General features: G+C 41.8%; 2 protein-coding genes across 2 annotated transcripts in view; both read right to left on the bottom strand.

Moving 5' to 3' along the window:
- Positions 1 to 20,554, bottom strand: part of LOC124622156 — a 71,158-nt gene extending 50,604 nt beyond the window's left edge. The window contains exon 1 of the mRNA XM_047147799.1: positions 20,426 to 20,554. The gene's annotated coding sequence lies outside the window, so the exon portion shown is untranslated. The remainder of the gene's footprint in view (positions 1 to 20,425) is intronic.
- LOC124546537 (vegetative cell wall protein gp1-like) overlaps positions 1 to 26,609 on the bottom strand; it is a 54,490-nt gene that overhangs the window by 1,497 nt on the left and 26,384 nt on the right. The window lies entirely within an intron of this gene.

The following is a 26,609-nucleotide window of genomic DNA, read 5'->3' as shown; positions in this document are numbered from 1 at the left end:
ACGATCCAGAGAAAAATCCCTAACCCCGCCGGGAATCGATCCCGGGACCCCGTGCGCGTGAAGCGAGAACGCTACCGCAAGACCACGAGCTGCATGCACAGTCAAGTAGAAAAAGTCACAGAACTGTTACTATAGTCACAAAAATAGTAACACTTTTCGTTGTCTATTTATTGTTCATAACTATAAAACATGTTCTCTCAGCATGAATTAGAGAACAGGGGGCAGCATGAACAATTTCGGATGCTGGGCTAAAAAACAGGCTAGCTATACCAGCCAAAGACTAAGAGCGAAATGAACAGAATGATAAAAACTTAATTATGAGCAGACTTAGAACAGACTAGGGCAAGACTAAAAGCAGACTGACTGAGAACGGCGCGAGCTTTTGACCTTATAAAGATTGTCTCCAAGGTATTACTGAACTGGTTCACAAATTCTCTCGGTCAGAAAGTTCCATTTTTTATTGACTGTTGATTTTGTCCTTATATTTTATATGAATATTATTTCTCATGACCAGTATCTATTGAAGGACTAATTTAGACCCATGCAGTGGGAATCCCATGTTTATGACCAAGGAATTCATCATGTATGTTAAAATTTAGCTACGTAAAATTTAGCAACTATTAATTAAGGAGCCTTCCTCATTAGTATGCCTGGGTTCTCGTCAAACTGCATGACAGCTGTAGCATATGCACATTTCCTGATAGGAGACCTACCTGCACTTTCGGAAGATGTGACATTAGAGCAACGACGGCAGATGTGCCTACAACATGATGGATCACCGATTTACTGTGCCAGACAAATATCCCAGTATCTGAATAACACATTTCCTCAACGGTGGATTCGCCGTGGCGGACCCAGTAAATGGCCTGCCAGATCAACCGACCTAACACGACTGGTCTTATGTTTATGGAGCTCGTTAAAGGGGGATGTGAACGCTGCGAAGGTGGATACACGTGAAGGATTTATCGCTCACATCACCGATGCTGTTGCCCGCATTAAAGTCCACCATGATGATGATCGATGTCCAACACAACACAACCTCCAATGCTTTGACAAGTGCACTGAGTTAGGCAGGGGACTTTTTGAACACCTGTTGCAGGATGGATCAGTCATCTGCCCCACCATTATTCTGTCCACCACAGCGCATACACAGCATTTCGATAAGTAATATTCACATTTGTCCTCATAATCATTCATGGATGTGTGTAGTCTTCAACCCGTTCCAGTTCTGTAGCGGTCAGAAATCGGACATAGTCCATAGGACTTTTCGGTTTATTTTAACATTAGAATCACCACACGAATTATGACATGCCTTATGAATCACCCTGTATATGAAATGATGTTTATTACCCTGCAGGTTCTGCTGTTGTGGTCTTCAGTCCAGAGACTGGTTTGATGCAGCTCTCCATGCTACTCTATCCTGTGCAAGCTCCTTCATCTCCCAGTGGCTACTGCAACCTACATCCTTCTGAATCTGGTTAGTTTATTCGTCTCTTGGTCTCCCTCTACGATTTTTACCCTCCACGCTGCCCTCCAATACTAAATTGGTGATCCCTTGATGCCTCAGATTATGTCCTACCAACCGATCCCTTCTAGTCAAGTTGTGCCACAAATTTCTCTTCTCCCCAATTCTGTGCAATACCTCCTCATTAGTTATGTGATCTACCCATCTAATCTTCAGCATTCTTCTGTAGCACCATATTTCGAAAGCTTCTATTCTCTTCTTGTCTAAACTATTTATCATCCACGTTTCACTTCCATACATGGCTACACTCCATACAAATACTTTCAGAAACGACTTCCTGACACTTAAATCTATACTCGATGTTAACAAATTTCTATTCTTCAGAAACGCTTTCTTTGCCATTGCCAGTCTACATTTTATATCCTGCAGGTTCTGAGGAATATAAAATAATTAAGTTTGAGTTGATATAAACAATTTACTGAAAAGAGGAAAAATAACTCTTTAATTTGGACGTGGTCTTTTCTTCCGAATTCAGCTATTACCTCATCAGATTTTCACTGTGGCCAGATGTACGAAATTTTATAGTTGCAATAACTTTTGACTGCTATCGTTTCTGACGAAACTGATTAGCTCATTGCAACCAAGACAACAAACTGAATGATCAGGATAATAAAGTTCTGTAGCAGGAATTCGTTTCTACCATTTTGATAACGTTTATTTTGTGCTTAATGTAGCAATTTTAAAATCGAAATTTTGAAAAAAAAACTAGGGAAAATTTTAGGTTTGGTTGCTGGCGTCAAACTGCTTTGTCACGAAGTGCTCTCCTTGTATTTCGCTGTCTCGACGAAAGTACAGATGTCACTAAATCTGCCCGTTTAGCTGTGTTGTTCGATATTGTGTTGGAAATGACACCAAACAAGAATTGATGCCGATACTGTCGTTGACAGTAACTACTAAGGGCACAGATGTTTGTAGGGCTGTTAAAAATGCGCTTACTGAAAAAGAAATATATCAAGAAAAATTTTTCCATAACGACCACAATTCCTGGACGTCTTTGCACGGAAATTTCTTTGCGACACCTGGTATTGAACCCAGCTCCTTGGTGTGCCAATCAGGCGTGCTACTAGCTAGTGCCGGCCGCGGTGGTCTAGCGGTTCTAGGCGCTCAGTCCGGAACCGCGCGACCGCTACGGTCGCAGGTTCTAATCCTGCCTCGTGCATGGATGTGTGTGGTGTCCTTAGGTTGGTTAGGTTTAAGTAGTTCTAAGTTCTAGGCGACTGATGACTACAGATGTTAAGTCCCATAGTGCTCAGAGCCATTTGAACCATTACTCGCTAGTCACGGCGACGGAAGAATGTAGCAACTGATACACAAGACAGAGTTGCAGGATTAGAAAACCTACGGCCTTGTGCAATCAGTCATTACGGAACAGATCAGTAATTTTCTTCTAGTGTTGAGGAGCCCTGTTCAGACGTGTGTGTGTGCTATCAATCCAAGTTAGAAACACTTTCTACTACAGTATATGGCGTTTGTTAGCGATGCAGCGTTAGCTGCGCTTCTCTGTTTAATTACAGTGGCGTTCATGGCCACGGAAGTAACTACCAGAAATTACGTATTACACTCGTGCCCTTGAAATGATGCATCCTCGGCTCGCACGTGTATGCATAACTCCGTCACTGTGTGTGTCTTTCAGTCTCTCTTCCCCCTACCCCCCTCTCTTCATCCTTCCCTCCCTCACTCCCTCTCTCTCTTTCTCGCTCTCTCTCTCTCCCTCTCTCTCTCTTTCCTGTGTGTGTGTGTGTGTGTGTGTGTGTGTGTGTGTGTGTGTCGCTTCAGTGGTAACTGTCCGTGTTGAAGGTGATATTAATTGGTGCAGTTCTGTTTTTTTTTCCACGCAGAAAACAGATATCTTTTTTGCGAAATTGTTAAGTCACCTGACCCCGCCTGCTAAGAGATACAAATGAATAGGCTTAGATCACGCACATGCATGTGGAAACAGTCAAGCATATGACATCAAATGCAAAATTGGCACTAAAAGTTTTTCGCAGACACATGTAGGTTGGAATTCTGCTCAACCAGAGTCTTGTGTTGAAACTATTCTGTTATGCAGAAAACTCACATCGACCAAGAGAGAGAAATAGCTTCTCTTTGTGCCCGTGTGATTGTCTTAGCGACTTTTTTCTCTACTTTGGTTACAACTTGACAGACACTTGGTAGATAGAGAGAAAAAGACTCATTGTCGATGAGACGTGGCAAAGGAATGGGCCGTGACTTTTCATACATAGGGAATGTAGAAAGTAAGTGAAACTGTCAAAAGAGTGTACACGTTCTGGGTTTCCGGCAGACACAGTTCTGCCACAGTTGAACAAATACACATTCTATGGTGTGAAAGTTATTACCGTTTGGCAGCTAGAGCAACACCAGCGCTCCAAGCGGTGAGAAAGTAGACAGTAACATGAGTCGAAGGATAAGGTATATTTTATTTATTTTAATGTTCAAATGTGTGTGAAATCTTATGGGACTTAAAAGCTGAGGTCATCAGTCCCTAAGCTTACATACTACTTAACCTAAATTATCCTAAGGACAAACACACACCCATGCCCGAGGGAGGACTCGAACCTCCGCTGGGATCAGCCGCACAGTCCATGACTGAAGCGCCTTTAACTGCTCGGCTAATCCCGCGCGGCTTATTTTAATGATTAATTAACAAAAAGACTGTTATATGTTTGCGTTCCGTGGCCGACTAAATTACCAAGGGACATGAATTATCGTGAAATAAATCTAAAAACAGTCGAATTTCAGTGATTCAGTGACGTAGGCTACAACTTGTTCGTGAAGAAACATCTTTGAACTTGTGAATAACCACAGCTTACTTCACTGATAGCAAGAGAATATAAACACATATTTAATGCACAAGAAGCATATATTTCTGTTGCTGTACGTTCTTTTTTTTTTATTGTGATAGGCACTTCCCTTGACGTATAATTTTTTTTTCTAATATGGAGTTTAATGATTAGCTTATTCTTAGACTTGATTCGAGTTTCTGACGTACGAATACTTTTGTAAATGTAATTACTTTTGCTTCAAACGCGAATATGTTGAAGATTCTTGTCGTTTGTGGCTCAGATGTAGCAACAATTGTGGAACTGGGTTCTTCCCTGCTTTCTGTAAAAGGTCGGGTCTTCCAGTGTTTACTGGCAATTTTTTTGTTATTAAAGGAGAATGACTTTCTTTAATAAGTATCCATACGTTACAAAAGAATCGTAGAGGAACAGTCCTGTAATCTACAGTTTCACACCTCCCAGGGTCCTTAAGAAACTAAAGAATGAGAAACGTAGTGTCGTTTTTGAGTTACTTTCGATTCTTATGGCACTTCATACGCTCTCTATTGTAAAAGCTATGTTACAAATCAATATAAATCATAGCATTCGCACTCACCCGAAATCGTACTCAGAAGTGTCACTTGACAGCCGACAGCAGTGCGAAAAAAAGACCATGTTAGACTGTGGTTGTGCTGCAGTACGGACAACAGGTGGACCAGATTGTGGGAATGAAATGGCGCGACAGCTAGTAACGGACCCCAAGGCTGAAGTATGCGGGGCAGTGCGAGTCTTGTGGGCAAAACGTCTGAACTGACACAGGCTCACAATGAGATAGTACCGATATGTGGACCAAATACAATGTCGCGTCCAGCGGTAGTGAAATGGTGTCAACAATTTGACCATCGCCGCACAGACATGTGTGATGGTGGTCAGGGTGTCCAGATCCTACACCTTGCGATTTCCATCTCTTTGGGAAGCTGAAAGAACATAGAGGGACAAGTAGATTTCCAACCATAAGGACGTTCAAATAGCAGGCTGTTCCGACCGTTCTGCTGTGTTGAAGAATACTGTCACGTATCTGTGTCACTTTGAAGTGTTGTACAGCGTTCAGTAAAACGTACTTGGCCTGCCAAGATACTCGGAAGTCCCTTCGTAAGACAAACCTAGCAATAACAGCCAGAGTGTGAGACGTGAACATGAGAGAAAACGTACATGGTTCCCAAATCATCATGTCAAAATTAAACAGACTGTGGAGGAGGCTTATTTTGAGATCAGGAAACAAAAGTCGGGAAATGAATATTTGAGGTGGTGGCAGCTCTTGTACGATGTTGTGTCTAACAGGAGGCAAGATTCTGAAACTGCCATTTTCGATATAATTAGCTCAACTGATACCACTAGTCTGAGACCGTGTTGAACACAGAACTAAATCTGATAGAAAATACACAACGATTGATAATTTAAAATCAATATTTTTTAACATAGATTATTTGGATACCTAAGGGGTGAACGTACTTCATTAGTAGATTGCGGACCCTTAGGTTAAAACTTATTCTTTTTCTGAGTTCCTTGTTGCAAATAAACATATACTTACCCCTTTCGTAACTAATTAACCTAAAAAAGTATTGATTTTATAACGCCTGAAACAGACTTTTTCGACGTTAACGCCTATTTTAGCTTTAAAATGCTAAAAGGTACTTATTTCTTCATTGTAACGTAAAATTCTTGTATTTTCAAAAGATTAGAATTGCTCTCAAGAATCGAAGGCAGGTGGACTGAAGTCGATATTTGGAAGGAAAAAAAAATCTGTAGCTCATAGAATCCTGGCTAATTGCCTGTTTGCACAAAGATAGATAGTCGTAGACCTTGAACTGAGTCCTGATGGAAGGGGGGGGGGGGGAGGAGGGGGAGACATCTAGGCAAGTTGACAGTTAAAGCTGCCTCGTCACTGTAGCAAAAGAATACCTCACTTGTCTCTTTTGTTATACACGTACTCTAGTTGTAGGAAAGCGAGGCCACTGTCGAATTTTTGCCACCCACCCGCCAAAATAAACGGGTACCTAGTGTACCGATGGACGTATACTGTAACATGTTCATTGTTCAAAATGGATTTTAGTTTAAGTGCGCGAATCGTTCTGTTGAAGGAAATACCAAAAAAAGAGCTTGGGTGCAGCAGCATGTATACTGAGCGGAAAATCGAGCTTCCCTGGATACAGCAGTCATGCCCAACATTTGCCGTAAGTGAAGTACGCCTCTGTCACACCTGTTGATATTTAACGCAGGTAGTCAATCTTTTTTACCTGTCGCTAGTAAAAGTTTCTAGACGCTCACCGTTACCACAGTAATGGTGATTTATAAGTAGGGCCGTGACAATAGTTTATAAAAATTACAAAGCAGAGTTACAGGAAGTGAAAGCATGTAGCAATACACTGAAGCGAGATCGGTTACCGCTGCTGCAATGGTAGGTTTTTAAGATTTATGTGAGTCTGGACATGGTGTTATAGTCGGCGCAAGTGCGATGAGACACACCAACTCCGTGGTAGCGATGAAGTTAGGAATTTCCGGTACGACCATGTCACGAGTGTACCATCAATATCAGGAATCTGGTAAAACATCAAATCTCCGACATCGATGTGGCTGGAAAAAGATCCTGCAAGAACGGGACCAACGACGACTGAAGAGCATCGTTCAGTGTGACAGAAGTGCAACCCTTCCGCAAACTGATGCACATTTCAATGCTGGGCCATCAAAAAGTGTTAGCATGCGAACCATTCAGCGAAACACAATCGATGTGGACTTTTGGAGCCAAAGGCCCACTTGTGTACCCTTGATGACTGCACGACACAAAACCTTACGCCTCCCCTGGCCTGTCAACACCGAAATTCCACAGTTGATGACTGGAGACATGTTGCCTGGTCGGATCAGTCTCGTTTCAAATTGAATCGAGCGGATGGACGTGTAGGGTATGGAGACATCCTCATGAATCCATGGACCATGTATGTCAGCTGTGGACTGTTCATGCTGGTGGAGGCTCTATAATGGTGTGGGGCATATGTAGTTGGAATGATACAGGACCTCTCACACATCTAGATACGACTCTGAGAGGTGACAAGTACGTAAGCATCCTGCCTCATGACCCGCATCCATCCATGTCCATTGTGCATTGGGCACTTTCAGGAGGACAATGCGACACCCCACACGTTCATGAATATTACTGAGCGTATCTGGAATGCCTTGCAACGTACTTTGCAGACGAGATCTCCACCCTCTCGTGCTCTTACTGAGTTTTGGACAGCTCTGCAGAATTCATGGTGTCAGTTCCCTCTAGCACTACTTCAGACATAAGTCGAGTCCATGCCACGTCGTGTTACGGCAATTCTGCGTCCTCGCGGGGGCGGGGGGGGGGGGGGGGCAAAAACTACATTAGGGAGGTGGACCAGTTTCCTTGGGTCTTCACTGTAGTTACTTACCAAATACTTTGTCACATTCTTATGAAAAACTTAGTAAAAATGTTTTTAAAACCCCTGCCGCCCACCATCAAAGCTAGAACGCCCATTACTGGGCGGTAGGGACCACGTTGACTACTATTGATGTGTAAATCAATACGCACTGACAGGGGCCATATTTTTTGTGTGGAAAACCTACAGATGGTTTTAGTTATTTACTGTGATGCCAACTATGATCTGAATGTTTCGAACCGCCGCTTTATCCAGCATTTATTAAATTAATATTACACCATTTAGACATACGGCTATATGTGTTTTATATTGAGTTTTTATCTAGAAGAAATTAAAAAGATGTGGAATCATTTCGAACATTAAAGTAGTATAAGGTTTTCTGTGTTCTGAAACTGTGCATTTTTTCATTGTCCTCGTTTTTTAATTAACATTACATTAATACTTGTTCCATAGATCACGAACGCGACATTTCTTAATGATGGGGACCGTGTCAGTTTAACACAAGATTGCTTTACACGATATAATAATTTTGTTTTTTACGATTACTACTTCGAATCTAAAAATTCATGTACTCAGTAGAAGGAATAGTCGTTTAGAAATTCTCTGAATAATTTTTAAAATACTGGTTGGCTATCTGTCAGACCTTTAAAGCTATTTGGTGAATGATCGAAGACTTTTGTGGCAGCATAATTCACCACTTTCTGTTCAAAGTCACAGTTAACCAAAGATAGTGAAGATCATCCTTTCTTCTAGTGTTGCACCTATGCACTTTGCCATTATTTTCGATTTGGGATGGGTTATTAATAACAAATTTCAAAAGTGAATATATGTATTGTGAAGGTACTGTGAGTATCCTTTGTTGCTTCAATATGTGCAAGGTGAGTCCAGCTATTATAATGATTACACGCTTTTGTGCAATGAATACTATTTCTCTTAATAATGAATTACCCCAAAACATGATGCCATATGGAAGAAGTGAAAGAAAATTGGCATAGTGGGCTAATTTACGTGTATCACCAAACTTTGCAATAGCCATAATAGTGCAAGTATCTGAACTCAAACGTTTCAGCAGATCATCAACGTGTTTCTTCCAATTCAACTTTTCTTTAGTGCACACACTCAGAAATTTTAAATAGTCTGCCTTACTAACAGACTTCTGTTCAAAGTTTATAGTTATCAATGGTATTACGACATTTGCTGTACAAAACCGTATATATCGTGATTTCTCAAAATTTAATGAGAGTCCGTTTGCAGAGAACCGCTTAATAATTTTATGAAAGACATGATTTACAATTTTCTCAGCCAGTTCCTGTTTGTTGGGTGTGATTACTATACTTGTATCATTAGCAAAAAGAACCACCTCTGCATATTCACAAATATTGAGTGGCAAATCATTATTATACACTGCTGTCAGCCCCCGGTAGCTGAATGGTCAGCGTGACGGATTGTCAGTCCTCTGGGCCCGGGTTCGATTCCCGGCTGGGTCGGGGAATTTTCTCCGCCCAGGGACTGGGTGTTGCGCTGTCCTCATCGAGCGCAGGTCGCCAAAGTGGCGTCAAATTGAAAGGCCGTCACCTGGCGAGCGGTCTGCCCGACGGGGGGCCCTAGCCACACGATTAAATAAATAACACTGCGCAACAAAAGTTAGGAATACTGTTGCAAAATGGAGTTCTCATTGACCTAGGCACTTCATGAATTGCCGGCCGTAGTGGCCGAGCGGTTCTAGGCGCTTCAGTCTGGAACCGCGCGACCTCTATGGTCGCAGGTTCGAATCCTGCCTCGGGCATGGATGTGTGTGATGTCCTTAGGTTAGTTGGTTTAAGTAGTTCTAAGTTCTAGGGGACTGATGACCTCAGATGTTAAGTCCCATAGTGCTCAGAGCCATTTGAACCATTTAGTTTCACTACCAGCTGGATATAATCGTTAATTACAAAAAAATGAAGCAGGTAAATTAATGATGAGAGGTACAGCACTGGAAACAATAAATCTGAGGTACACTGAAGTTCAGCGGTTCCAGTCTACACAAATGGTTAATTAACGGAAAAAAGAAGGAAACGGTAGCGTAAGAATATGCAGCAAAATTTTCTCTTTCTATCAAGCCTTAATACTGCACCGTTCAAGCTTCGAAGGTGAAATTGAAGCCATGAGAACTGCAACAAGTCAGCTAAACAGCCGTGTACGCACAGTCTACAAAGAAGTTATATTTTGTGATTCCATAGCAGTAATATCGGCAGTTATCAGCACACAAGATCCAAAAAATCGTTTACATTAAAGGAGCCTCAATAAGTAATTTAACGTCTACGACAGGAGAACAAGACAACTGTAGTTCAGTGGGCACCATTTCACTGTGACTTAGATTGTAATAAAAATTCAGATTTTCTGGCCAAAAAAGACCAAAACTTAAACAGATTGGGGAAACTAACATGTCGTATTTTGCAGTGAAACGCTTTATTAGTAACACATTTTTAATGCTGAGATGGTTCCTTTGAAAGGGCACAGCCGACTTCCTTTGCTAATCTGATGGGACCGATGACCTCAGTGTGTGGTTGCCTATCCCCAACCAACCAACAACATATTTCAAGAAGAATTAAAATGATCCAATAAAATTTCACGTGAGGGAAAGATCTGGAAAAAAACTAATGGAGAGCCGGTAGTAAACATTTCGCGGGCTATTCTGAACTGTTGCTAAATTTTTCATGATGAATAAATCCGCTCCAGTTGTACTTGATAAATCCTTTATTTGGATAAAAAAATCGAACACATGACCCAGGTTTCAGGATTCAAATCCCATCTTCCGGAGCAAAAAAAAAAAAAAAAAAAAAAAAAAACATAGAAAACTAAGACGGATTCTTCATAAAATTAATTAGCCTTAATATGGCCCATACAAACGTGAATATCAGATTATACCTTGATTGCGTACGAGAAAGTCGTACCATTCATGTAAAAAATTCAGCAAATTTATCAAGTAGCAAGCGAGATCCCGTGCAGATGAAGCATAAGAAGGGTACCTTCTTATGCCTCACGCGCACGGGACTCGGTAGTGTCTGATGGACCGAGAAGAGAAGCTGAAGACATATTCTGCTTGAAGAATTAACTTTGTGAGGACGGGTCGTGAGTCGCGCTTGGGTAGCTCAGTTGGTAGAGCACTTGCTCGCGAAAGGCAGAGGGTCCCGAGTTCGAGTGTCGGTCCGGTACACAGTTTTGATCTGCGAGGAAGTTTCATATTCTGCTTGACTGCTGGACACGGCTCTTTGGCAGCCCACCTGCATATGATCTCCATACTGCAGTCTCCAGAATTTGTTCTTTGTCATAAGATTGGTTCGATCACGAACAACAAACATTTAAAAGAGTGTAGAAAACTACGTGAGTGTAATTCAGCTTTGACAAAATTGTATTGGGAATAAAGGCGGCGAATGACAAGAAGTCGAGTGCCAGAACATTGAAATAATAATAATAAGAATAATTTACGTAATAAATTCTTTTAATAAAAGTTGCTGGTCTAGAAGTGAGCACTTATAGGCCATGAATATGTTGAGTGAATAAATGCTTTAACTGTAAATGTTTTGATTTAATGATGTGTAATTACATACTCATATAATTAAGACAAATGTATCCTACGAATTGGGGAACAAAGCTACAAAATATTCACAAAGATATATTTTTATCTTTTTGAATCTGCAGCTCTTGTCTTTCTTTCCGTGTCTGCAGTTTAATTATTGGATATAGCTTCCGCCTTTTTTGCAAAAGCACTGTTTTTTCTTGTTACCCAAACACGTTTCGTCACATCTGTGCCATCATCAGCGGGTTTAGTTTACTGAAAACTGTAAAAAGTGAACATATAGGTTGTAACTGATTTAACAAAGTGAGTTCTAAAGAAATCACATTTACATCGTTTGGTTTGGAGATGACAAGCAATGATTGCAGGGCACCATACAGATGGTCCTACAAAACCGTATAATGTAACATCACGGTAATAAGAAAAACGAATAGAAACTTTCTCACTTTGTTAGTCAGTTACAACGTAAAATATATTCACTTCTTAATTTTTCAATCAACAAAATCCTGATGATAGCACAGAGGTGCCGAAACACATTTGGAAAACAAGAAAAAGCAGTGTTTTTGCGTATATAAAAAGCCAAAGTAGTTCCATACCAATAACATGAGCGATGGGGAGCAGGTTCATGATCGCCGCTCTTGGCGAGGTCCTTGCGAATGTGGTTTGCCGCTGCCTTCCTCCGATGTAGCGCAGGGTTTTGTGTTGTTGTGGACGAAATTACTTTTCAAAACCTTCACGTACCGTTCGGTAGTCACCGTGCCATCAAGGAACATCGCACCGATTATTCTGTAACCAGACATTGCACACATTGAGTGTGAAGAGATTCTCGATCGCGAAATGCGGATTCTCAGTCCACCAGTTGCGCTAGTTTTGCGTATTGACGAACCCAATCCCCATCTAAATGAACGGGGGCTAAACCAAGCTATGCGCATACTAATTCCCGTCATGCCCCACGGCCAACAGTGCAGTTTGAACGTCCGAATGCAAACAAATCGTTCAGAAGTTATGACAATTTTATTTCATTTAGTTCAGTAGTTGTCACCCTGTATATAACTCCTGCTATTGACAAAAAATTTTACTGCAAAATGGTCTCTGACCTAAACCGGTCGTACCGTTAAAAAAACTGGACTTCACGTATTTTGTGTCATTTCCGCGATCCATGAAAGCTATGGAACACAATCATCAAGAACTATAGCGGAGCATGGTTTACTCGTACACAAAGAGTTGTTCCTACACGCTTTTCAAAGTTATGGAGTTTTCTGAGAGATTAAAAACATGAGGTACACCTGGAAACGAACGCCTCACGCAGCCTATCGTAAACACTGCTGTTAGTAACTGAGCTGTACTGGGACAACTCGAAAGTTCCCGTTTTCTCGTAGGAGGAAAAACACGGGCATGCAGGGTAATGAAGAAATTTCCACTTTACAATTGATTAACAACATCGACAGCTTTTCATGCGACTTGTTAATATACACAGTGGAACAACAAGTAATTTACAGAGAGAACAGCCACAAACCGCACAAAATTTCATTTTATAATATGTTTCTCTCGTCGGATGCGACGAGCATCGGATCTGTAGAAACTGCAACACTTAGCAACAACAACAGATGAAGTTAATCACTAAATGTCAGCTTACGACGTCGTAACTTACTAACCATTCTCCTGGTCGTAAGACAACAATGTGTTAAAAGTACCGTTCGGCATCACAGTCAAGCACAAAGTGGTGTGCGCTATGACTAATGTGTAATTTACGCTCATTGTGATCGCGTGTGTGAGCAAAGCCCAACTATGGCCGCTACAACATCTGAGTGGAGGACAAGTCTCGCGACGCTGCTGGGATGTCTTAACACTGAACTATTTTATATCTACTGCCAGATTGCCTTCAGACAGGATACATCACGTTCCTTTCGCATGTGATAAATAAATGTTTTTGAGGATTGCTGGAGAAGTACAGGACAGAATCCTCCCTTAGGCCTATATATCATACACACGTTACAGCCGTCCTTAATACACTACTGGCCATTAAAATTGCTACAACAAGAAGAAATGCAGATGATAAACGGGTATTCATTGGGCAAATATATTATACTAGAACTGACATGTGATTAAATTTTCACGCAATTTGGGTGCATAGATCGTGACAAATCAGTACCCAGAACAACCACCTCTGCCGTCCGGTGTGGCCGTGCGGTTCTAAGTGCGTCAGTTTGGAACCGCGTGGCCGCTACGGTCGCAGGTTCGAATCCTGCCTCGGGCATGGATGTGTGTGATGTCCTTAGGTTAGTTAGGTTTAAGTAGTTCTACGTTCTAGGGGACTGATGACTTCGGTAGTTAAGTCCCATAGTGCTCAGAGCCATTTGAACCATTTTTGAACAACCACCTCTGGCCGTAATAACGGCCTTGATACGCCTGGGAATTGAGTCAAACACAGCTTGGATGGCGTGTAGAGGTACAGCTGCCCATGCAGCTTCAACATGATACCACAGTTCATCAAGTGTAGTGACTGGCGTATTGAGACGAGCCAGTTGCTCGGCCACCATTGGCCAGACGTTTTCAATGGGTGAGAGATCTGGAGAATGTGCTGGGCAGGGCAGCAGTCGAACATTTTCTGTATCCAGAAAGGCCCGTACAGAACCTGCAACATGCGGTCGTGCATTATGCTGCTGAAATGTAGAGTTTCGCAGGGATCGAATGTAGGGTAGGGCCACGGGTCGTAACACATTTCAAATGTAACGTCCACTGTTCAAAGTGCCGTCAGTGCGAACAAGAGGTGACCGAGACGTGTAACCAATGGCACCCCATACTATCACGCCGGGTGATACGCCAGTATGGCGATGACGAATACACGCTTCCAATGTGCATTCACCGCGATGTGGCCAAACATGGATGCCACCATCATTATGCTGTAAACAGCACGTGGATTCATCCGAAAAAATGACGTTTTGCCACTCGTGCACCCAGGTTTGTCGTTGAGTACACAATCACAGGCGCTCCTGTCTGTGATGTAGCGTCAAGGGTAACCGCAGCCATGGTCTCCGAGCTGATGGTCCATGCTGCTGCAAACGCCGTCGAACTGTTCCTGCAGATGGTTGTTGTCTTTCAAACGTCCCCATCTGTTGACTCAGGGATCGAGACGTGGCTGCACGATCCGTTACAGCCGTGCGGATAAGATGCCTGTCATCTCGACTGCTAGTGATACGAGGCCGTTGGGATCCAGCACGACGTTCCGTATTACCCTCCTGAACACACCGATTCCATATTCTGCCAACAGTCATTGGATCTCGACCAACGCGAGCAGCAATGTCGCGATACGATAAACCGCAATCGCGACAGGCTACAATCCGACCTTTATCAAAGTCGGACACGTGATGGTACGCATTTCTCCTCCATGCACGAGACATCACAACAACGTTTCACCAGGCAACGCCGGTCAACTGCTGTTTGTATATGAGAAATCTGTTGGAAACTTTCATGTCAGCTCGTTGTAGGTGTCGCCACCGGCGCCAACCTTGTGTGAATGCTGTGAAAAGCTAATCATTTGCATATCACAGCATCTTCTTTCTGTCGGTTAAATTTCGCGTCATCTTCGTGGTGTAGCAATTTTAATGGCCTGTAGTGTAAATACTGTCTCTTCCACCTATCGACCACTCTGTGGACCGCAACAGCGCATGGTGACAGAGAGACCTTTTAACTAACATGATACTGTTGATTTTTTACTTGAATGATTCTGATGTGATAATTTGAATTATCTGTTGCATTGTGGAACCGGCTCGCCGAAACGATCTAAACATCTATTTCTGTTCTATCGGCAGTAGCTTCCATCCAGAAATGTAACTATATATGTATGGTGTCCAAAAAAGATGCTTGAAAACTTTAGAACCTAATAACACGGTACGCACCAGTCACGAAAACGGACGACGGTCGGGAGAGCGGTGTTCTGACCACATGCTGCTCCGTATCCGCATCCGGTGACGCCTAACTGTGAGGATGACACGGCGGCCGGTCGGTACCCAGTACCGTTGGGCTTTCAAGGCTTCTTCGGATGGTGTTTGTTTTTAAACATAATAAGTAACCAAATGTAGAAGACATGTGGCCAATGCAAGAACACAGAAAAATAGTGTGTGTGTGTGTGTGTGTGTGTGTGTGTGTGTGTGTGTACGTGTACATAGGCGCACCCTATGAACAACAGCGGTGGGCAGTTGTCCCACCTCCACCCCCCGCTCCCTCCCTCCCTTCTGGGGGAAAAAAACTTATGATCTTCGCAAAACGAACTCTCGCCCCTCCCCACTATACAGGCCAAGTTATCAATTCAGTAAGAGTTCGAAAAAAGCCACACCATTTAATGGATACTGAGTAGCAGAAGGCGTTCCCAGAGTCATTTGTCGTGAAATTTAAAAACCGTTTCGCCGTCCGCGTATATTCTCCTTTCAGCTGAAATTTCCAGATGGCTCTGGATTCCCAAAGCTCCCAGTAGCGTTGTACATTTAATTCATCAGGTTTTTCTTCCTCTTGTTACCAGATAATCTTAAAAAACTACTGAAAATGTGAATACAGAAAGAATTCGCATAATCTGAACGTTTGTTTTCCGACAGCAAAATAATATTGTAACATCCACGGGATAAATTTTTGGCTACAGTGCGACGAGAGGAAATTATGCCTCTAACAGTTATAAACATTATCTATTCGACGTATGAAAAAACAGTGAAAACTTATAAATATTAATTATTTATATAATATTCTATGATATAATTTGACATATCGATGTGTATCATACAAAGACAATGATAATTGTAAATTGCTTTTATGATCTGCGTTTGTCTTCCTTTTTTTTTACCTTTTGTTGGTTGGCTTTTGATAAGTTGCGGACGCATATGAAACTGAGGTCTGTTAAGAAATTGTAATTATTTGTTAATTATTACTTGAAAATAGAGTTCATTATTATTATAAATATGAGTCAATAATTATTTGTAACTTTAATTCCTCTCTCAGTAAGCATTATCTGTGTTAATTATTTCTTTCCGCTGCAACGAGCGCAGCCATTGATGATAGCGATTTGTATCGCGTGTTTGTCTGTGTTTTCCTTAGAAACAAATCAAATGTTTGCTTGATGAAGTCTAAATAGCGCACAATACGAAAATAGATTTTATAGCGTTTAATAACCATTTTAAATATTTACTTATTTGCTCTAACAATAGAAAGGCTCTATCAATTGTCTGCCGCCATCTTAACAATTATCTCAGCGGCAAATTCACATTTAAATTACGCAACTCTGCAGAATAAATGCCGAAGGTGATACAAATGTGTAAAAATAAATGTGCACCGCTGGTCCCGAACTCATTTTAATGAAAATAATTCGAATCAGATTGGTTCTTAAGAAACAGTGCTCATAGCATGAACGTTATAACAAACTTTTCTAGCTGATGTATGGAGCCGAAATTAATTACGCACGAGTTGCGAAGAATATTGTTTGAGGTAACATACGTCAGTGTTGTGCGCGGCTGATATTCGGTGGTTTTAATGATCATTTTGCTGAAGATAACTGCTTCCATCTTAATCAATAGTTGTATAGAGTATGTTGTATGAACTGTGATTTAGTGACACTTACACGACTTACAGACAACACTTTAACACGACGTTAACTAGGAGTTCTTCAGCAACTTGATCAAATCTTTAGCCGGGAGAAAAACTATTTAGTAATTACTCAATGTAATAAAATAAGATTATCATTTCCATTTACAAATTAGTTAAATACCAAACCACTGAATAACACAGCGAACGCCACAATATGTACACATCTCAGGCAAACAATACTACTTGAGTCACGTACGCTATAGCTAGCAGGTACGTCTTATGAAGTGACCACGTTTGTATGGTGATTTAATAGTTTCCAAACGAATATAGTTTTGCAAGCAGTATTAGGTAAGAAATTTTTGAATGTGTGGACAATGTTCTGTGGTCATATCAGACGTATATGTAGCAAGAGCGTATCCATGATCTTGGCTGGAGGAAGAGAAGGGGTCAGGGGGAGGGGGGGGGGGGGATATAGGGGGGATCGATAGACTAGTTTTGAGGCAAATAGCGAAACAGTCCGGATGGACTCGCTACTTTTGCTGCTAGTCAGTGTCATGTTCTGCCAACTTTCAGACTTAACGCTGAACTAATACGCCTGCCTTTTTGGCATACAGGATGGAAGTTAGCTTTGCGAAGACTGTTTTACTGGCGAGGAGAAGGTGGGGAGAGGTGACTTTGCACCTGCCCCGCAGGGTACCATGACAGGTACAAAGTAACCACAGAACTCGAAATAGAAGAACAGTCAGTGCGATTTGCTACACACACTGCGGTTATGAAGGCTCATACCAATTAGCATAGAACAAGTAACGAAGCCGTCGAATGCATACGAATGGTATTTCCTTTCTCACTCAGGAAGTCTGTCCAAAACGCCTTATAGGAATGACGGACCCATCATACGATACTCATATCGGGTGCAGTTGCAGCAACCAGTTAAACCACAGGGTAGTCCCAAATGCAAGCTATTTTCCATAGAGCAGAAATATCTATGGAGTGTGCATTCAGATGCCCAGAACATATTCTGTGTAGTCAAGTTACATTGCCACCCTAGTCATATGACCTCAGGAAGCCTAAGATTTATCTGTAAAGCACCCTGTAGGTTTAGAATCTGATTACACAGGTGGTAAGACAGATTGCCTTTACATAAGCCGTGGATTTGGTGTTGGCGTTTCGTAGGCGCACTTGGATTAAGCTCTTAGCTTTGAGGAGGAAAAACTGCTAGCATTTAGCTTCTTTTCGACAAGTACTACAGCATATATGTACTAATTTTCAGCTTTCTGGGGCAACAGTCACTATTTTTAGATTTTATACGTCTTGTTCTAGTACGTTTTTGCCGTTGTTGCAATGCGACTCGAGTTATAGCAGGCCAGTGCGTTTTAATGTGCCCCGAAAGAAAACACCCTCTTGCTCATTATTTTATTTCAATTTATTATTTTTCTTCTTTTTTCAGGTTAGCTCGAAATTTTGCTACGACGTATTTATTTAAAGCAGTCGATGTACAAGCGCCCACGAAATTACAGAATAATCGACATGTGAATCAAACAACTTGATAAATGTACTACAAAGCCAGATATGCCCCAAATATAGTATCCCAGGACGAATGCTCAGCAGACAAGGATACTACAGGGACGATCATTCGAAGCAAAAACGCTTAGTGAACAAGTTCTCTAAAGAGGATAGTTCAACAGCTATGAGCACTTCCTCATCTTCTAAACTGTGAAACAAACCTCTTCTACTGCAAACTCTTTACTTCATTTTCAGAGGTGTTAGTCCGGAACAAAACAAAATATGTCCAGAAAACATGGATATGTTGGGGGCTATCAGCAGCTGTTCATCTTCGCTACTGTGAAACACGTTTCTTCCACTGAGGAGATGCTCACAGCTCTTTAAGGTATGCATTTTAGACAATTTTTTCTTGTTTTGGTCGATACTATCTCTTCCCAAAATGTTGAAAGCAAAGAGCTTGCAGTAGATTAAGATTTGTTTCACAGTATCTAAGATGAAGAAGCGCTCATACCTGTTAAGGCATTCATTGTAGAGCCCATATACAATAAAACACAGAACTATTTCTTCACGTTAGAGAACAAAATATGTTAAGTATATTCCAGTTTAAAACAATAAACGCTACCACAGATGAAGTAGATTTAAGCTATCAGAAACACATCAAAAGGAAGAACGTCTAACTCCTACACATTCTCTTTGACGTTCATAGGGTCAAACGAATGGACAATTTTTAAGCTATGGGTTTCAGTTGCCTATTATGTGTATCAACACTGAGATCAACAATCAGTAATGACTGTTGCAGATGGGCAAAAACTTGGTCAACAATAATACACACTTTACGCATTTAATAACATGTTTAAAACTGTTATTCAAAATACAGCTAAAATAACACAACATGTCGAAGGATGCATGAAAGATAAACATACTGTGTTCGCCACATCAAAGGAAATGTTATTTGTTCCACATGCTCAAATGCCAGTAATTTTTTGTACCTATTACTAATAAGCAAATGGTAAAAACGACGGAAAGACATGTCATATTAGAAATTCGAACTTTGCAGAACGTGTAAACAAATAGCGTTATCTCAAGTCACGTGACATTCACAGTTGAAATGCGTGGAACGGAGTGCTCACTCCAGAGATATTTTCCCTGTATGCTATTTGACAAAGGGATTATTTCAAGTTTGGAAGGGTATAAACTCTTCCTAACGAAACTTGTTTTCCCTGACTGGTCACCTTCACATATTGTCAAGATCCAAGCCTCAAGAAGATCGAGTACTGCATGACCGCCAAATTTACTACCTGGTTGTAATAGCTGAAACTTTATTTTGATTAACGGTGCAAATTACCTTCAGTTGTTGAAGCGGTATCCAATATCTTAACTAGCTAATTTTTTCAGCTACACAGTGGGCAACTGCATTAGTTCGGTGATGAGAGACAAATTCTGTACAGAAGCTTTGGATTGTTGGAGGATGTTTGATTTCCTGGCCTACCATATCCCTTGAAGTTACGACTTCAGCATGTTTTCACCTGGTATTATTTTAAAGACTGTCTTTACCAAACTCATAGTAAATTTGTCGAAAGTCAGAAGGACCTAATCAACAATGTAATCTTCTCTGTTGATAAAGATATATTGCACAAGATCAATCGTTACCTGTGCTGAAAGAAGGATACATATTGTCCCAAACAGAGAGAGATAAAAGCGGTTGCTGCTTATAACTTCACACCAGTTAAGAGTATTCCAACGATTTCGAGAACATTGAAGTTAATAAAAAGCATGAATTTCAGAGATATACCAGTCTTACTATTTAATAATCGTTTTAGATCCCTGGCACAGGCATCCATAATTAATCACAGATGAAAAAAACGTTTATTATCAGTCAGCTGGAATCAACGATACCCTTCGTCATCTATGTTATGACAGAAACAATCTTCGGAATGTCACGTAGGTTCACAATATGGTGAAGCAATTACGCACTTGGAACATACTACCTTACGTCTGCGACCAACAAGTTAAGGCCAGTAACTTACTACCGAAGAAGTCGCAACTTACTCACCAGAGCTTCACCTAGTACACCTGCGATAAAGACTGAACCAGTATACATTTCTGCGTGTCTTTATATAAGCTCTGCCTAGTGAAGCTACGAGCCAATGGCACGTGCGCTTCCGTGGAAAAAAGCACAAGGCCTCGACGCAACTTGGCAGCGAAAGCGAGCGCCATTGGTCGCTTCTGCGCGAGCTGCGGCGGGGAAGACGCGCCGTCATCTCTCTTCTCTTCTCCTAGCGCTCACGCCGGCGTCGATAGCTCATGTTTTGCAATGCATTATCGATTGCCTGGCAGCGACACACTAACTTTCCTTATTACGCACTTGCGATGACATCAACAACTGTTGGATGGATTTTTTTGTTTTCTAGATGAATAAAGTTTTTTCGATCATTTTCTAGCATTCTAAAAACGTTCGCTCAGTATACTGTTGCATCAGGGCTTTTTGCATGTTTCTCGTCTTCCTGTTTGTCGCCGTATAAATACAACCACTTAACAAATGCAACAGCTATGCAATAATTTAACTCACAACTCCTGGGAAACACTATGATAGTTATTACTTTTCTCCCACTATTATTTAAAGAAATAAGATATACGTCCGTGTAATGCGAAATTAAAACTGCCACATTGCAGTAATAAGACTGTTTCGTCTTTTTTAGTGCTACAGAGAGCCGTTAAACACACTGTTTCTGCAGCAAGTTCAGTCGCGGACTAAGTGCACACGAACAAGACTCATCGTGAGAATCGATGGGTATCTGGAGAAGGGAAAACTTGGTCTGAGATAACCAGCGCGCTCTGAACCTGCGAGAGAAGATTGCCACGTTTTATGCGTGTGTTTTTTACAGTCGCGCGTAACATAACCTCTGCGACCCGTCGTTTAGCAGCTACAGTGATTTGGAGTACATCCATGCTCCAGTCAGTGCTGAGTGGTTAGTGAAGGCTATGAAATCGTTGTTCTGCAGTTCCTGTCGAAATTTTAGCGGTCTCTCCATTCAGTTATGTCACCAAATATTCCTAAATTATTGTGAATGCAAGAGTTGTAATTTAAGATAAAGTCAGATTGTTTCTATTATTTTCTGTTTCAGTGGTTAAATTAGTTTGCTGAAATGGTTATAACTATGTATTTAATACATTCCAGCATAAGAAATAAAACGATACATAGCCCTCAGGAGCGCACGATTGATTTGGCTGAAATATACGATGTTCTTGTCGTGCGGGCTATTTCTTCCATTACAACCTGATCTACATCTACAATTATACACTGCGAACGACTGTGAAATGCAAGACGGAGGGCAGTTCCAAATGAATCAGTTCTTAAGTCTTCATCCCATTCAAATGAACTATGCCTCGCGAGAAGACTTATTGATTGAACTTCTCTCTGACAGCTTTAATTACTCTAAACCTGTGAGTTTGTAGTTTATTCCTAGATTCTTCACTTAAAGGTGGTGAGATTACAGATATTTTTCCCGTCCGCTAAAAGATCTTATTTAATACTTAATAGTGTCAAATTTAAATTTTCTTTGTTTTGTATACTTGTTGTAGTGTCCGTTCTTGTAACATAACTGAATATTAGCGTCCCAGCAAGGCTTGTTCTTGAAAAAACTTCCTGTTGTCTGAAGTCCTGATAATCGCTACATAAACCGAAATTTTGCGTGACATAAACACAAAAATTCTATTCAAGTTTTCTTGGTAGTGCAAAATTCTTTTAAAACAGACAGCTACTAGTTTCATCAGTGTCTATTGTCGCAATAAAAGTTTAATTAAACGTTTCTAAATCGTATTTAACTAATACATTTCGTATTGTTTACTAGTTAGATAGACGCGATCTAGGCCTAAATTTTCCGAGTTATAAAATGTTTAAAAACCTGAACAAACACGCTTGATAACGTAAATTCTCTAAAAGCAAAGTAATTACTAATTGAGTCTCCTGTCATTGTATCTCTAAATCAACACAAAAACAACAACAAAGGCACATAAGACCTTTGAGTCGGTTTTTTGTTTACACACAGCCAATCTTGCGTCCTTGACAAATTTAAAACATTCTTTAAACTTAATTATTCTTTAGAAACTGACCACGAGTGGGAAATGTGGGCGCTGTTATAGCATAGTGAGTAGAAGGATTTGTTGCCAATCTTGTAGGAAATATTTTCACTGGAGGGGGATGCAGAGGGGAGAATGTTGGGAGAAGAGGCTCTCTCCTGGAACTGCAGAGAATGCAGTAGGAATATTTTGATTGGGGAACAGGAAAGGAAAATCTGTACCCTTCAGGCACAGTTGGAGGAAGCAAGGAAGGAACTGATAAGGATCAAGGGAGATAAGGGGGAGGAGGGTGGTTGGGAACTGGCAGCTGGTAGGACGATAAGAAGAAAGAGAACGCGATCTGACGTTTTTATCATCGACACCAAAAACAGGTATCTACCACTGACAGAGTTAAGTGGAGAAGAGCATCAGGTAGGAGCAGGAAATGTGCAGCACACTTCAACCGAGGCCAAGAAGCCTAGGAATGTACAAAGCGTTAGGTAGAAGAAAGTGCTGCTGCCAGGTAGTAGCCATGGGTGAGGTGTAGGCCCTCAGTTACAGGAAAGTTTAGGGGCAATGTACCAGGCAACCAGTACCTTCAAGCCAAATGCAGGGCTAATTCATGTGGTATAGGGTCTTTATGTAAGGACTTTACAAAAGAGGACCATTTAGTGGTAGTGGGTGGGGTGCGAAACAGTTTGGACAGGGATGGGTCATATGACATAGGTGGTAACCTGGACAAGATAGCTTCCTGACTCATGGCACCAACGTACACTTTGTTGAGCTGTTCTGGCATCATGATCGACCACACCTTGATGGAACTGTGAGGCGAATCAGTGTGTGGTTAGGGATGGCTCTGAGGACAGCCAACTTTGGTCATGTTTCTCTGGTGCCCATCGGGACTATCAACAGATGGAGTTTCACTGGGCATGGCCTACAACTAAACAGGATTGGGAAGGGAAGATTGGTACAGCTGGTTCATGAAGGTGTAGGGGCTGGATCTTGGGCCACACATGGTCAAATACCACTTTTACAGATGATATATTAGAATCAGTAAATCAAAAGTTATTACCACTTGGAATATTCTGTGATCTGGCTAAAGCTTTTGATTGTGTTAAGCAGATATCCTTATACAAAAGTTAAAATATTATGGGATAACAGGAGTAGCAGGCCCATGGTTCTCATCCTGTCATTTCAACAGAAAACAGTGTGTGTCTGTATCAGGCTTACCACATAACAAGTCATTCGAAATATGAAACCATCAGACAAGGGGTGCCCCAGGGCTCTATTTTAGGTCCCTTGTTGTTCCTATTATATATAAATGACCTTCCATATGCAGTGTCACAAAATTCAAATTTTGTCTTATTTGCAGATGATACAAGTATTGGAATAAAAAACAGTACCCATGATCTCACTGAGAAATCAAGTAATGAAATAATTGTAAGTATCAATGGATGGTTCACAGCAAATGTCACTGAATTTTGACAAGACCCAATACATACAGCTAATATACACTACTGGTTATTAAAGTTGCTACACCAAGAAGAAATGCAAATGATAAATGGGTATTCATTGGACAAATATATTATACCAGAACTGACATGTGATTACATTTTACCGCAATTTGGGTGCATAGATCCTGAGAAATCAGTACCCAGAACAACGACCTCTGGCCGTAAAAGGGCCTTGATACGCCTGGGAATTGAGTCAAACAGAGCTTGGATGGCGTGTACAGGTACAGCTGCCCATGCAGCTTTAACACGATACCACAGTTTATCAAGAGTACTGACTGGCGTATTGTGACGAGCCAGTTGCTCGGCCACCATTGACCAGACGTTTTCAGTTGGTGAGAGATCTGGAGAATGCGCTGGCCAGGGGAGCAGTCGAACATTTTCTGTATCCAGAGAGGCCCGGACAGGTCTTGCAACATGCGGTCGTGCATTATCGTGCTGAAATGTAGGGTTTCGCTGGGATCGAATGAAGGGTAGAGCCACGGGTCGTAACACATCTGAAATGTAACGTCCACTGTTCAAAGTGCCGTCAATACGAACAAGAGGTGACCGAGACGTGTAACCAATGGCAACCCATACCATCACGCCGGCTGATACACCGGTATGGCGATGACGAATACACGCTTCCAATGTACGTTCACTGTGATGTCGCCAAACACGGCTGCGACCATCATGATGCTGTAAACTGAACATGGATTCATCGGAAAATGTGACTTTTGCCATTCGTCCACCCAGGTTCGTCGTTGAGTACACCATCGCAGGCGCTCCTATCTGTGATACAGCGTCAAGGGTAACCACAGCCATGGTCTTCGAGCTGATAGTCCATGCTGCTACAAACGTCGTCGAACTGTTCCTGCAGATGGTTGTCGTCTTGCAAACGTCCCCATCTGTTGACTCAGGGATCGAGACGTGGCTGCACGATCCGTTACAGCCATGCAGATGAGATGCCTGTCATCTCAACCGCTAGTGATACGAGGCCGTTGGGATCCAGCACGACGTTCCGTATTACCCTCCTGAACACACCGATTCCATATTCTGCCAACAGTCATTGGATCTCGACCAACGCGAGCAGCAATGTCGCGATACGATAAACCGCAATCGCGACAGGCTACAATCCGACCTTTATCAAAGTCGGATACGTGATGGTACGCATTTCTCCTCCATGCACGAGACATCACAACAACGTTTCACCAGGCAACGCCGGTCAGCTGCTGTTTATGTATGAGAAATCGGTTGGAAACTCCCGTCATGTCAGCACGTTGTAGGTGTCGCCACCGGCGCCAGCCTTGAGTGAATGCTGTGAAAAGCTAATCATTTGCATATCACAGCATCTTCTTCCTGTCGGTTAAATTTCGCGTCTGTAGCGCGTCATCTTCGTGGTGTAGCAGTTTTAATAACCAGTAGTGTAGTATTGTATTGGAAAAAAAAGAGTGATGAAATTGCTAACATATACACAAGGTGATGTTTCTTCGCGTGATGTCTGACGCAAAAGCGTATTTCAGGGATTTCACTGTATAGTTAAATATTGAAGCTACTGAGTGTGTTATTTATAGGTTCAGTAGTCTGGTGATGCGTTCCGTATCCAGATCTGAGAAATACATTTCAGTAATGGAACTGTCATCTGCTACATTGATAACGAGTCGATCGCCAACAGAATCCACGAAGCCATCCAAGTGCCACATTTTCTCCACTTCCTTTGATGTGCCGTTCTGTGTCCCGCCAGCGTTCGGCAGTGACGTGTGACAAAAGCTTCGTTCATTAATTCCATTACGTCTGGTAGATTAAATATCTTTTGTTATTTCTCACGACATATCTCCCAACTTAGCTCCAGATCAGTTCTGCTCTGTTAGGTTCATATTGCAATGGTATGATAATTTTGCGTGCAGTATGCTATTAAAAAGAAGAAGACGTGCATGTCTCATTAAAATGATGAATAGATCTGTGTTTATACCATATGTTTGAAGAATTTTACATTTAAAAGATTTAGGTATTCCAAACTGAACTGAAAAAGGAAGACCAAAACAATATTTGTACCATCGAACCATGAATTGTGCTGAGTTTTCATTCTAAATGCTACCGATTCAGCCATACATCCGATTTTCAAAGCCCCCATAACCATCTATGATCCTGGCACGGATACTGTCACTGCATGGAAACTGTCCTGCGAGTACAGAAGCTTTTAACCGATGCACCGCTGCCGGTTTACTGTAGCCCTCGCACCCTCACATTGACCATGCGACGCAGAAATTCATACGTGATTGCATTCTGCAGGCTCCATGCCGACTTCTGTCCAAGAGACTAATTCCCCCCTCAGGAGTTGTCTCTGCACTAGGCGGGTGTTGGGCTACCGCATAAGTCTCGAGGAAATTGTGCGAGTAATTACCCTAGTCTACATCTATGATCGTGATGCAGCTGTGGTCACAGCATGGAACCTCTCCTGGGAGTCCAGTAGCTTTAAATCGATGCAGCGCTGTCCGTTTTCTGTAGCCCTCGCATCCTCACACTGACGGTGCGACACAAAAATTGCTTCGCGATTGCATATACTGCAGGCTGAATGCCGACTTCTCTTCAAGAGATTACGCTGCCCTCAGGAGCTGTCTCGCCATTAGACGGGTTCTGCGGTATTGCATAAGCCACGAGGACATTAGTAAAATGTAATGTCACATT

This window comes from Schistocerca americana, chromosome 1 (assembly GCF_021461395.2).
Source record: "Schistocerca americana isolate TAMUIC-IGC-003095 chromosome 1, iqSchAmer2.1, whole genome shotgun sequence".
Lineage (NCBI taxonomy): Eukaryota > Metazoa > Arthropoda > Insecta > Orthoptera > Acrididae > Schistocerca > Schistocerca americana.
The sequence above is the reverse complement of the archived record's forward strand: the minus strand, read 5'-3'. Positions and strand labels throughout refer to the sequence as shown.